The 11,933-nt window shown below is 38.6% G+C and overlaps 1 long non-coding RNA gene across 1 annotated transcript in view; it reads right to left on the bottom strand.

Moving 5' to 3' along the window:
* Positions 1 to 11,933, bottom strand: part of LOC105806127 — a 401,664-nt gene that overhangs the window by 175,149 nt on the left and 214,582 nt on the right. Inside the window, exon 2 of the long non-coding RNA XR_001137242.1 lies at positions 11,476 to 11,537. This is a non-coding gene — a long non-coding RNA (uncharacterized LOC105806127). The remainder of the gene's footprint in view (positions 1 to 11,475; positions 11,538 to 11,933) is intronic.

The following is an 11,933-nucleotide window of genomic DNA, read 5'->3' as shown; positions in this document are numbered from 1 at the left end:
TATATTACAGTATACAGAGAAGTGTGGAAGTGCAAATATACACAAAAATATCAGGAATTACAGATTACTTTTATTTTTTCCCTTGTTCAACTGTACTTTCTAATTTTCCCAAATAACAAGTCATACTTATGTAATAAAAAATAATTATCAACCTTCAAAATCTATTAAGAAAAGCTAAGTGATCTGACCATTTATGGTGAATGGCCTATTTGGCAAAAAAATTTTGACTAATATACCAAGATTTAATATATTAACTTTACAAATTTAAATTGTAACACGTTGTTAGTAGGTCATTGGGTTGAAGATTATGCATATCTTAATTACTCTTCTGAGGTCAAAAATTTGTGATCTTTTCATAAATCAGTATTAAAATAGATAAAATTCAAAAATATTCATCATCAAGATATAAAAATATCATTGTGTACCTTTTCACAGAATATCTACTATACAGAAGTATAATTCTAAGTGAGGAGGAAAATAGCTAAAATCTATTGAGTGTCAGACCTGTCATAAACGTCTTGCATGTATCATATCTTTTATTCCCCACGACAGTATGAGCAGACACTAAGTGTAGTCTCCACGTTCACGTGGGAAAACTGAGCCACACAGAGTGAAGCAATGGGTGTGAAATGACGCAGCCGTGGGTGTCAGTGCAGCACTCAAACCCAGTGGATCTCATCCCAGAGTGTGTGGTCTTAACCAACATGCAGGACACGGGCTCAGGTGTAAACAAGATAAAAATGTTCCTGTTCTCATGAAGCTTACATGTTAGCAGTGAAATTCAGAAAAGAAAGAAAGAAAGATCATAAGACCATCATAAGATTTGAAGAAAATAAAATAAAGTCATATGAGAGATAGGGCAGAGGGATGTCAGGAAAGCTTATGTGAGATGGCATTAAGCTAAAACCTGAATGACAAGGAAGTAGGCAGTCCTGTAAAAATCTGGGAAAGAGTGCTTCAAGTAGATGAAATATCTGTGCAAAGGCCCTGAGTCAGAATAATGTTGGTGTGTCTGAAGCACAGGAATGAGGGTTCATAGGAAATGACTTTGGAAAAGTAGGATTTCACAGACAATGAAAAAACTTTGGCCTTTATCCTAAGTGTGGTGGGCAGCCATTGGAGGGATTTAGGAAGAAGTCAGCACCACGATTTATTTGAGTTTTTAAAATATCCCTTTTGGTGCCATATGGGCCATGGGTTGTAAGGAAGCAAGAAGGGAAGCAGAGACACCAGGAGGTGATTGAAGTGGCACAAGTGAGAGGGGCAGGTGCCGTGGGCATGGTGGCTAAGGTGGGGAAAGAGAAGAGGGACAAAGGCAGACAGATTTAGATACGTTCAAAAGAAAGTCGCTGCAGGAATTTCCAATGGATCGATGTGGTGGGTGAGGAAAGAGCGGGAGCAAGGATGATCATAACTAAGATTTTGGCTTGAGCAAGTTTATGTGGTGGGAATACTTCTTGAAATACAATGACTGGGGAATGAGATGGCCTGGAGGGAAAAATCAAGCTAAGTTTTAAATGCTTCTTACACATCTAAGGTGAGATGTCAGCTAAGTGGTGGATATGTGAATCTGAAGTTCCATGAGAGGGATCACATTGGAGACAGAAATTTCGTAGCCATCCGTCTACAGATGGCATATAAAGCCTGGGGACTGGATGAAGTTCCCAAGGGGGAGCGCGTAGGTAGAGCAAGCAAGGAGCCCAAGGCCAACCCCTGGGTACTGTAACCTAGAGACTGGGCAGAGACAGACAGGAAGTAAGGGACTCCCAGAAAGGAACAGCCAGGAGTGCCACAAAAAGCAAAAGATTAGTACCAATACTACAAATGCAGAAGGAGGGAGTGCTCATCTGGGTTGAATTCTTTCAAGCGTTGAGTAAAGGGGAGCTGTAGCTCACTTTAGGCCAACACCACACTCTTGCAAATCTTGTATGAATTTAAATTTTAATGACTCATTCTTATAGAAGAGCCCGATATGTCAAAGAACACTCAAATGAAGAATTTTATAAACTTCAATATCTTTTCTAAAATAAGAGTATATCTCAAAAAACCAAATGAGTAAACCAAGATTTTCACATATCTGCTTGCTTAAAGTGGGATTTAACTTGCGGTGTACCAAATCATGGTGAGATCATTGTAAGGGCTGAGTTTAATTTCAGATGCCATCGGAAGTAAACTCTAACATTTGGGGTCATAAGTTTATGATGTCTTTACATTCCAGAGCTCATGTAAAAAGTTTTCATCACTATAGCTGCTATTATTTATTAAATGTTTATTTTACATTAATTAATATAATCTTCACCAAAATCTTATGAATTGAATGATTTTATGATGCCCACTTTTTTTTTTTTTTCAGATAAGGAAATGACCCTAAGAGAGTTTTAAGTGGTTTTCCCTATGTCAGCTAGGATCCCGCCTTGGTCATAACTACACACTTTGGTTTTATTCTAGTGATACAATTAAATACCTCAGGGCTCTGCCCTTAAACCATGCTGGTAAACTTTGTTCCTTCACTTCCTTTCCCTGCTATCCATTTTTCTTTCCATCCTGCCAATCAAAGAAAGAAAAGAAAAACAAGGTAAAGTAACAAGAATGCAGGAGAAATGAAAGAAGAGATAACCATTGCGGAACACTCAGCTACAAAAGTGACTATGATTGAGTTTTGAGTTTCCTGGCAGCACAGACAAAATTTTTACACAAGGGATTATAAAATATTGATTATCTAACAAAAGGAAATAAGAGAACTTTTTTGTTCCAATCCGTAAGTACAACAGTATTTCTTACATGTGTTTACTTTAGGGAAACTGAACCATAAATGATTAGAGACTCAAAGGCAATTCCTCCTATGATAAAGAAATTTTCTTCATCTAGTTGCATTCAGAACTTTCCATTAAAAATGTGGCCAACAGCTTAGCATTCTCCAGAACAAGATTGTGATGTAGTTTGTGGTTAGCTCAGCTTTTTGAAACAACTTTAATAGCTTTCTAATGACTTAAGAACTATGACCCTGAACTTTTACAACTGTCACATGGGCTCAGTAGAAATAAGACCTATCCGTATACCCTGTGCAAACGGTCTCTATCACGTCTCTCTCAAATGCAACAGCATTTGTATGAATCAAAATCTTGGCAAAAATTTCAACACACTGCTTTCCCCCAGCTCCAATTTACGTCCCTTCACAAGCAAACTGCCATGGGTTTTAACTAATGAAAAAACTGGTTTGTTTTTAGAAAACTTCCTCATTATTGGCTAATATAACAGAAATGACCAGGAAAAGTATGATTTAATATGGATTAAACGTGAATACAACTCAGAAGCTTTCTTCTTGTTGAATTAGATAATCAAAACTATTAAACAGTATTTCAAAATGCTTTTCATAATCCTGGGACCATTAATGTCATGTTCAAATCACTGTGGATTTTTGTTGTTGTTGTTGCTTTTACTATTCATGGGGATACAATGAGTCATTGGCATATTTCCAGTGCAAGATGCATTTGAATAATACATGACATGCCCTTTAGCTAGCATCATGATGCCAAATTTAAAACAAGGTAAGAAGTTTCCTCCACATACACTTGCAGTGTTCAGCTGTTCATAATCTATAGCATTAACAATTTATCATCAAACCCAGCGACTTGCTGCCAACTTATCAAAGTGGCCACTGGATGCATATGATCAAGTCTGAGCATCTGGCTCTCCTCTGTTCCTGACATTAGCACAGACAACAGAATCAGTGGACTATTGAATGCAATTACAGTAAGCGAGACAGACAATAAAGATTGATAGCGCCTTCTCTTTTTATCACACACAAAACTAGTGGGGGTTAAAGCTTTGCCTTGAGCTGCCTTCATTTAACAATGATTGAAAATATGCAATTGTGTTGGTAAAACACTGTAGCCTGTACCACTTCATTTACTGGACACATTATCAAATTAAATGAAAAGTGAACTGCCAAAAGCAACAGTTATTATATATTAATGATGAATATTTACTTAGCATTGTTCACAAATCATACAGAGAACAGAATCCTTCTTGTTATCTTCTTTGCAGGTTACAGTTGAGTAGGTTTAACATTTCTATGTTTACGTTAAGTCTTCTGTCTACAAATCTCTAAATACAGACTTGCACGATTGGTTTTGTGACTATCCACGTGATTACAATGTGTAATTAATAAAATACTCTAGTTGTAGATGAATCCTAATTATCGAAGATTTTCCCCCTCCCTTTTATAATTCTCATTCTTGTAGCTACTTTTGAAGCAAGAGAAACTTAGCCAGTAGTATATGCTGTGACCCAGAGGTTAGGAATTCCAGCTTTACTGAGCTTCCACAGTATGGAATATAAAGACTTTCAAACTACAGACAAACCACAAATGTATATTTTATATTTTCCTCCAAAGAATATTGCTTTAGTAGCCATTGGGGGATTTAACAGTTCATCCATAATTTGACCTCCAAAACAAGAAATACATAAGGGGTAGAACACATAATGGGACAGCCTAGACCTATTGAGCAGTTGAGGGAAACGGATCCTAGTCCACAGTTCATACAAGAGGAGACCACATTCTAAGCAAATATCAATAGACCTGAGGATACAAAAATAAGTGTCTCATTGTGAAGTGGACAAACATTTGGCATACATACCGGTGTGTCAGAAAGACATGATGGCAGGCAGACAGGATTTTCAAAGTTATGTAGATTAATTCAAGGTTCTTTTTTTTTAAAACACACACATCTGGCCCTTCCTTTCCAATGATAGAAATGGGAAAATAAGGCACTTATATATGAAAGGTGATGATGTCTCTTCTAAGAGCTCAATAACCTCAAAAGCTCTATGGCACGTCCCTAACAAAAAGTAAAAAGAGGTCAAAGAAAAGAAGAGGCAGAGAATCAGTCATGGGTTTCTGAAACCACCCCACTGGTTATTCCGTAAACAATTTGATACGTGCTGGGAAGTAATGGAGTTTGGAATTTGAGCACTGACCATATACAGTTATTAATAATATAAATAGCAGTATGAGGTGTAGGACACACAGAAAGTGTGGAAAACTCACCAAAGTGATAGCGTCACCACAGAATCTGGAAGCCAAAAGGAAGTACCGAATCAGTAAAGGAAACAATAATGTTCTCTAAAATTTACTTCCAAGCAAACTCTAACTAAAATCACTCTTTCTAGGCACATTCGAATTCTAAGATCCATGTTGCCTTTCAATCCTCTGGAGATGTGTAGCCTTTGCCACTTATTCTCAACCCCAGCTCACTGCCAGACGTATCTCAGGGGCTTCTTAACATGCAGATCCCTGGGTCCCAACAATATGTGGCAAGTAAAATATGAAAGAGCAGAGAGAAAATCTATCATCTATAAAGCCACTATCCATGATCCATCTTTTTATCCATGCATATCTCAATATAAAATTTCTCAAGTCAATATTTTCAGTAACATTTAGGGGAGTCCACTTTAAAAAATTTAAATGAAAACATAATATATGCTCATAACTAAAAATTAACACACATTTCAGTACAAGTAAAAACATGAAAGAATGCTTTTGCCATCCCCTCAACAGCTGTCCCACACAGAGTTAATCACTTTCACATGTGTAAGTGTTCTTATAGTAGCTCTTTGTAATCATTTTTAATTTATTTGTGTGTATATTTTACATAATCAAAGTTGGACTGTTCTTTGGATTCTCCTTTTCACTTTTTCACTATTCCATGAATTTTTCTTTTCACTTTTTTACCTCATATTATTACATATTGATTTATATCTAGATCCATCTAAAGCTATCTATTTTTCTTATTATTTTTAATGGCTACATAGTATTTCATAGTGTAAATCACAATTATTTTAGCCGTTACCTTGCTTTTACTATTGTTCCTAACTTATCAGTTAGCTCTACCAACAACACCCAGTGTTTCTATGGACATTCCTATACTTTATCTTCAATTATATGCAAGTGTTTTTGCAGTATAGATTCCTAAAAATATATCCAAAAACTGGACATTTCAAATTTTAATGAAAAGTTGCCCTTCCAAAAGGCTACACATTGTCACCCAGGCTGAAGTGTAGTGGCACAATTATAGCTTACTGTAACTGCCAACTCCTAGGCTCAAGTGATCCTCCTATCTCAGCCTCCCAAGCAGCTAGGACTATAGGCGCATACCATCACATGCAACTAATTTTTGTAGACATGGGGTCTCACTATGTTGCCCAGGCTCATCTTGAACTCCTGGCCTCATGTGATGTTTCCACCTTGGCCTGCCAAAGTGCTAGGAATACAGGCATGAGCCACCACACCCAACTCATTTTCTGCTCTCACCTACAAAAAAGTGTAAGAGGGACCATTTCTCCACAACTCATGGATTATAAATACTTTTCACAATTTAAAGTTTTAACAATCCAATGTATTAAAAATGGTATCTCACTTTAAAATTTCATTTGCAGCTTCACTTTATAAGCATATTAGCCATTCTTATTTCTTCTATTAATTGCTCTTTCATATCCTACACCCATCTTTCTGTTGTGTGATTTATCTTTTTCTTATTACTTTCTGAAAACTCACTACTTGGCTTTTAAATTTGTATGTAATGTATACATACAGAAGGCTTTTTGTTTGTTACTTAGAATCATCCATCTTTCCCAACTGACAATTACAAAAAAATCATCTCATGTTAAACTTTCATATTTTCATACTTTTTGAAGTTTAGATTTTGAATATCTCTAGAATTTACTTTTATGCACAGCATAAAAAATACATGGGTTTTTAAACCCCTCCAGGTGATTCTCATTATCATCAAGTATACCAACCTCTGTCATAGACTATATCCCAAATGTCATACCTGGCTTTGAATCCTGGCAATCCTTTTTACTTCTTTGTTCATCCTAAACTTGAGCAAATGTATCTGTCTCATAGGATTATGGAGAGGACCGAATGAAATAGAAATACAAAGAGCCTAGCATGGTATCTTTATACAGCCATTAGTATCATTACCATCATTGTTTTAACGTAGCTCAAAAACCTTACTTTCTGTATTCAATTCAAAGTGTATTTCTACTTCCCCAACTTCTCTCAAAATTCGAGGGCTGATTCTTGGTGCAGATTTTCACGGAATTTTATGGAGCCAAAGGCTCCTTAAGGAAATGCCATTTTAAAACAGTTTCCTTGGTCACCACACTATTTCTAAAGCAGGGTCTTAAGACTCAAGTATTGGCTGGTACAAGGTGATCACAGTACATACATCAAAGAATGTGTTTGGCTCTCAACTACACATTTTGAAGGAACTTGTGGGTAACCTCTGTCTGTCATTGCAGTGCTGAATGTCCAGTGGCCTCTGACTGTGTCTGGGCCACCCAGACCAGGAGGCAGAGCCACTGTCTCCAGTGGACAAAGAGAAGGCCTGGCGACTAGTCCCTCTGTGAGACTGCAGGACATGTGCCAGGCCCGTCCACACGTGCTGCACAGGCTGAGATTCTCCAGAGAAGAAAATTTGGGGCTCCTAGGGACCCATGGCTATCAGAAGACTTCAGCCACCCTTCTCCAATGTCCCTTTAACTCTGCTTTTGGACCAAGGATCTTTGGGTTTTGGGAGGACAGAAGACAGTATTAAAACCTGGCTGTGTTTGGAGTACAAGCCTCTATCAAAGTCTACTTAAAATAATAATAATAATAATAAAAACCTTGTTCCTAGCTCCACTTCTAAAAGCAGGAAATTAGTCTATAATCCAGTGAAATTCGGGAAGAGTATTATATTTTCTCCAGCACCAGTGCACAACATAGAGTTCTATAAGTGTCTGTGGTTATTATGGGTATTAGATTAACAATATTTATCGAACACTTACAGTGAGCCAGGCACCAAGCTAAGCATTTTACATGTATTATCTCAATTAATCCTCCCAGCACCCCTTTGAAGAAGTTCTTTTTATTATCCACAATATAGAGAGAAGGAATGGAAGGCAAAGTGTGGCTGAGTAACTTGCCCAGGGTCAGAGAATACTGACTCAATAATTCTGTCCTTTTAATCACCAAGATAAAACTGTGTGCCATACTTTTCTAGCAACAAGAGATGGCTTCCTTTATTTTAAAAAAATTCAAATTTAAATTGTTTAAAATTTTTAAAAAGATGTTTGTATTCTCAAATAAGCTTTTATTTCTCTTCCCAAACCCCATTTCTTAAAACAATAAAACACAAGCATCTAAAATAATTATAATAAATTACCTTGTCAGTTTTTAATAAAAATGCAGAAGAGAATGAAGGTTGAGGGAATAAATCTCTAAAGAAGCTAGCAAAAATGAATGAAAAAAAATTATCTTCTACCAAATATTTTGGAAGTCTAGTTATTATGGTCTGAATTGAGTGCCCCCAAAATTCATAGGTTGAAGTCCTAAGCCCCAATACCTCAGAGTGTAACCCTATTTGAAGATGAGGTCTTTTTAAAGAGGTAATTAAGATGAAATCTTTAGGACGGGCCCCAATCCAATATGACTGGTGTCTTTAGAAGAAAAGGAGATTTGTGCACGAAGAGGAATGACCATTGGAGCACATAGCAAGAGGGTGGCCTTCTGCAAGGCAAGGAGGGGGCCTCAGAAGAAACCAACCCTGCCAACACTTTGTCTCAGACTTTCAGCCTCTAAAACTGTGAGAAAATATATCTCTTTCACTTAAGCCACCTGCTCTGTGGTATTTTGTTAAGGCAGCCCCAGCAAACTAATATACGCCAGGATTTTCTTCAAAGAAATGGGGAGCCAGAATGTGGGTTCAACTCTAACTCATAGCTTCTATACCAGCTACTAGTAATTTGTAAGAATTTTCTTAAGTAAGGGATAAAAGTGGGAGTTTAAAGCATACGAAGATAATCTTAGGCCTGGGGAAAATAACTACTTTCACTTAAGTTTTATCCCAACCTTTATAACCAGGACTTTTTTTAATTCCCTGTACATAGGTAGGTATCTTCTCTCTCTTTCTCTCTCTCTCTCTGCCTCTCTTTCCCGGCTATCAGTTCATTCACCATCCACTGTGATCAACTTTGTTCCCTCCACAGGTGGCTAGGTGTGCTGATTAGGCTAAGAATACATCCAGCTACAAAGGAATGAGTTAACTAGAGACATGGCATGAGGCCCTAACCGGAAAAACTCCTTAACATCCAATTCGGATGAGATATTGGTTGAGCCAGACGAGTAGCAAGAAATCAGCTAATATCATCTACTTGTGGCTCCGCCAGTCACATTACCTCATCACAGCAATGGCTCCTCTTTCACCGTCAGTCAATGGGCTGGGAGCAAAATCAGAGACTGAGCCTGAACAGCCTCCCGATCACAGCCACACGCCCCTGCGGATCTGTGGGGTAACTGGCTTTACTCCAGCAGTCAGCCTTCCCTCATTCCTGCCCACTAATCATCTTTCCTCGCTTTCGTTTGGATCTTAATGACCTCAACCCTTCACAAGAGGTTTGCCTCTTTTGTCCCCCTCGACATGAACACAAAATGGCAGATAATCTAAAGAAATAAATATAATTTAGATGTAAAATAAAACCTATCTACTAGTGTGTGTATGCGTGCATGTGTGTCTCATTGGCATGCACCAGATTGTACTAAATGGCAGGCATTTCCCAAGGGAAGATAACCTCCAGACACTGCTACAAAAGCTTTATTCCCCACACTCTGCAAATTATTTAATTTAAACACTGCTTGATATGACTCTCCAAGGAGAAGTGTGTTTTCCCAGATCCATTTTTAATTTGTTGGTGTGTATATGCATGTGTGCACATAGAACCAGCTTCACAAATGCATTCACTGCTGCAGAAACTCTAAGCAAAAGCTTAGAACCAGAGGCTACAAATTGCTGTCTATCACTAGGAAAATGATGAAATGCACACATAATTACTGCTTCTTTTGGTAAGGAAAACCAGTCAAAGTTCAGTTGTCCATCTCCTAGACTCCTGCCCCAGACACTTTCCATTTCCTTGGGAGACATAACTAAATATTTTTTTAAATCATTTGTGTCCGCAAGCATGTGTGTTCAGGTGCATGTCCCACCATTCATTTCTCACAATAGAAGATGGTCACATTTATCGATGCATTTTACTAAAGCAGGAAAAGCAACGCTAAGATTAAAGATACTGGGTAGTGCTGTATCATGTGCCAGGGAGATAGTTTACGGCTAGGGTCCCCAACCCTGGGGTCACGGACGGGTACCAGGCCAGGACGGGTACCAGTCTGTGGTCTGTTACGAACTGGACCACACAGCAGGAGGTGAGCAGTGGGTGAGCAACCAAAGCTTCATCCGTTATTTACGGCCACTCCCCATGGTTCCCATCACCACCTGAGCTCCCCGTCCAGTCAGATCAGTGGGGGGTGGCATTAGATTCTCATAGGAGGGCAAACCCTATTGTAAACTGTGCATGTGAGGGATCTAGGTTGCACGCTCCTTATGAGAATCTAATGCCTGATGATCTGAGGTGGAGCTGAGGCAGTGATGCTAGCGCTGAGGAGTGACTACAAATACAGATTATCATTAGCAGAGAAGTTTGACTGCACAATAAATGTAATGTGCTTGAATCGTCCCAAAACCATCCTCCCCACCTGCCCCAGTCCATGGAAAAATTGTCTTCCATGAAACTGGTCCCTGGTGCCAAAAAAGTTGGGGACCCCTGATTTACAGCATTCTTTTAATCCTTCTGCTTCTTCCACTTGCTTGACTTCTACTGCTTTTCTACTACATATTCGTCAGAAAAAGAAGCAAAACCTTTAGTGTCATATTATGAATTTTGCCAAATTTCATCACAAAAAAAACCTCACCTTTTTAAAGAGTTTATGGGTCTCATTAAAGGATTCAAACAAATTTCTCCCCTAGACAGAATTTCTTCACATAAGGCTCCACAGAAGGGCTAACCCCACCACAAATGCAAACTTGCACACAGAGGACCCACACTGGAGATTGTCTTCTTACTTTGGCTAAATCACTTTAAAACAATAATTTCAATATTAACTTAGCCTTCTTGCTTCTTCATCAGAGCAAGCTAAAAGGATGTGAGCCCCCTTTTACCCTTCATCTGGTCTTCCTCTAATTCTCTCCCCATGTGGTACCCTCCACAGAGGTGAGGTGACTGCCCTCCTCCTGCCAGCCTAGTTATTTATTGACATAAGTTTGCATTCTGGGACATTATCAGCTTAATGCATAATTCAAAATCTCCTGCATGTGGCCTACACTCTTGCCTTAGCCCTGGCATCCTGAATGAAAGATAAGAGGAAGCGTTTTCAAAGTGGGCACACAAAAGGACTCCTGAACATTAACGCTGTCCCCCAAATGCCTCCCTACTCCTCAGAAAATTGCTTGCCTTGCAGCTCCCACATATCCTCGCAAAGGTTTTATACTGAGAAGAAAACAGTCCAAGAGATGGTCAAAAGTTTATACCAAGTGGGAACCCATGAGCCTTTTGAATGAAGAGGTCTCTAAAAGTGGAAAAACAAATCACAATTATTACCTTAAGCGTCAAATTCTAGACTGACAGTCAGACGTTTTCAGCAAAGTAATAGTTTCAAATGTCTGTAATTCAAAAAAAGAAAAATCAGCTTTAGAATTTTTACTTCCAATAGGGCAGGGTGGTGTGTGTGGCAGAAGGGGAGAGAGGAGGGTGAGTGGGAAGAGGTGCCCACGGAAAAGGCTTCTTAACATGCTGCAGGGAAGAAGAAAAGAAAGGAATCCAAAAAGGAGGAGCCAGAGAGGGGACAAAAGGGAAAGAGAGAGAGGATGAAGGGTTAGAGTGCAGGCAGATTGGGGGAGAGGAAAGGATAGGCATTTGAGAAGAGAAGCCTACAAGATCAACTGTATTAGGTTAATTCAGTCAGAATCAATTCGGCAAAAATGGCTGGAATGATTTTTCCCCCTACTGAATCGACTGCCCTCTGATTGAATTGATTAAATTAACTAGTTATATATATA

The sequence above is a fragment of the Propithecus coquereli genome, unplaced genomic scaffold (assembly GCF_000956105.1).
Source record: "Propithecus coquereli isolate 6110/MARCELLA unplaced genomic scaffold, Pcoq_1.0 Scaffold138, whole genome shotgun sequence".
Classification (NCBI taxonomy): Eukaryota; Metazoa; Chordata; class Mammalia; order Primates; family Indriidae; genus Propithecus; species Propithecus coquereli.
Note: the sequence above shows the minus strand (reverse complement) of the source record. Positions and strands in the feature narration are given on the sequence as shown.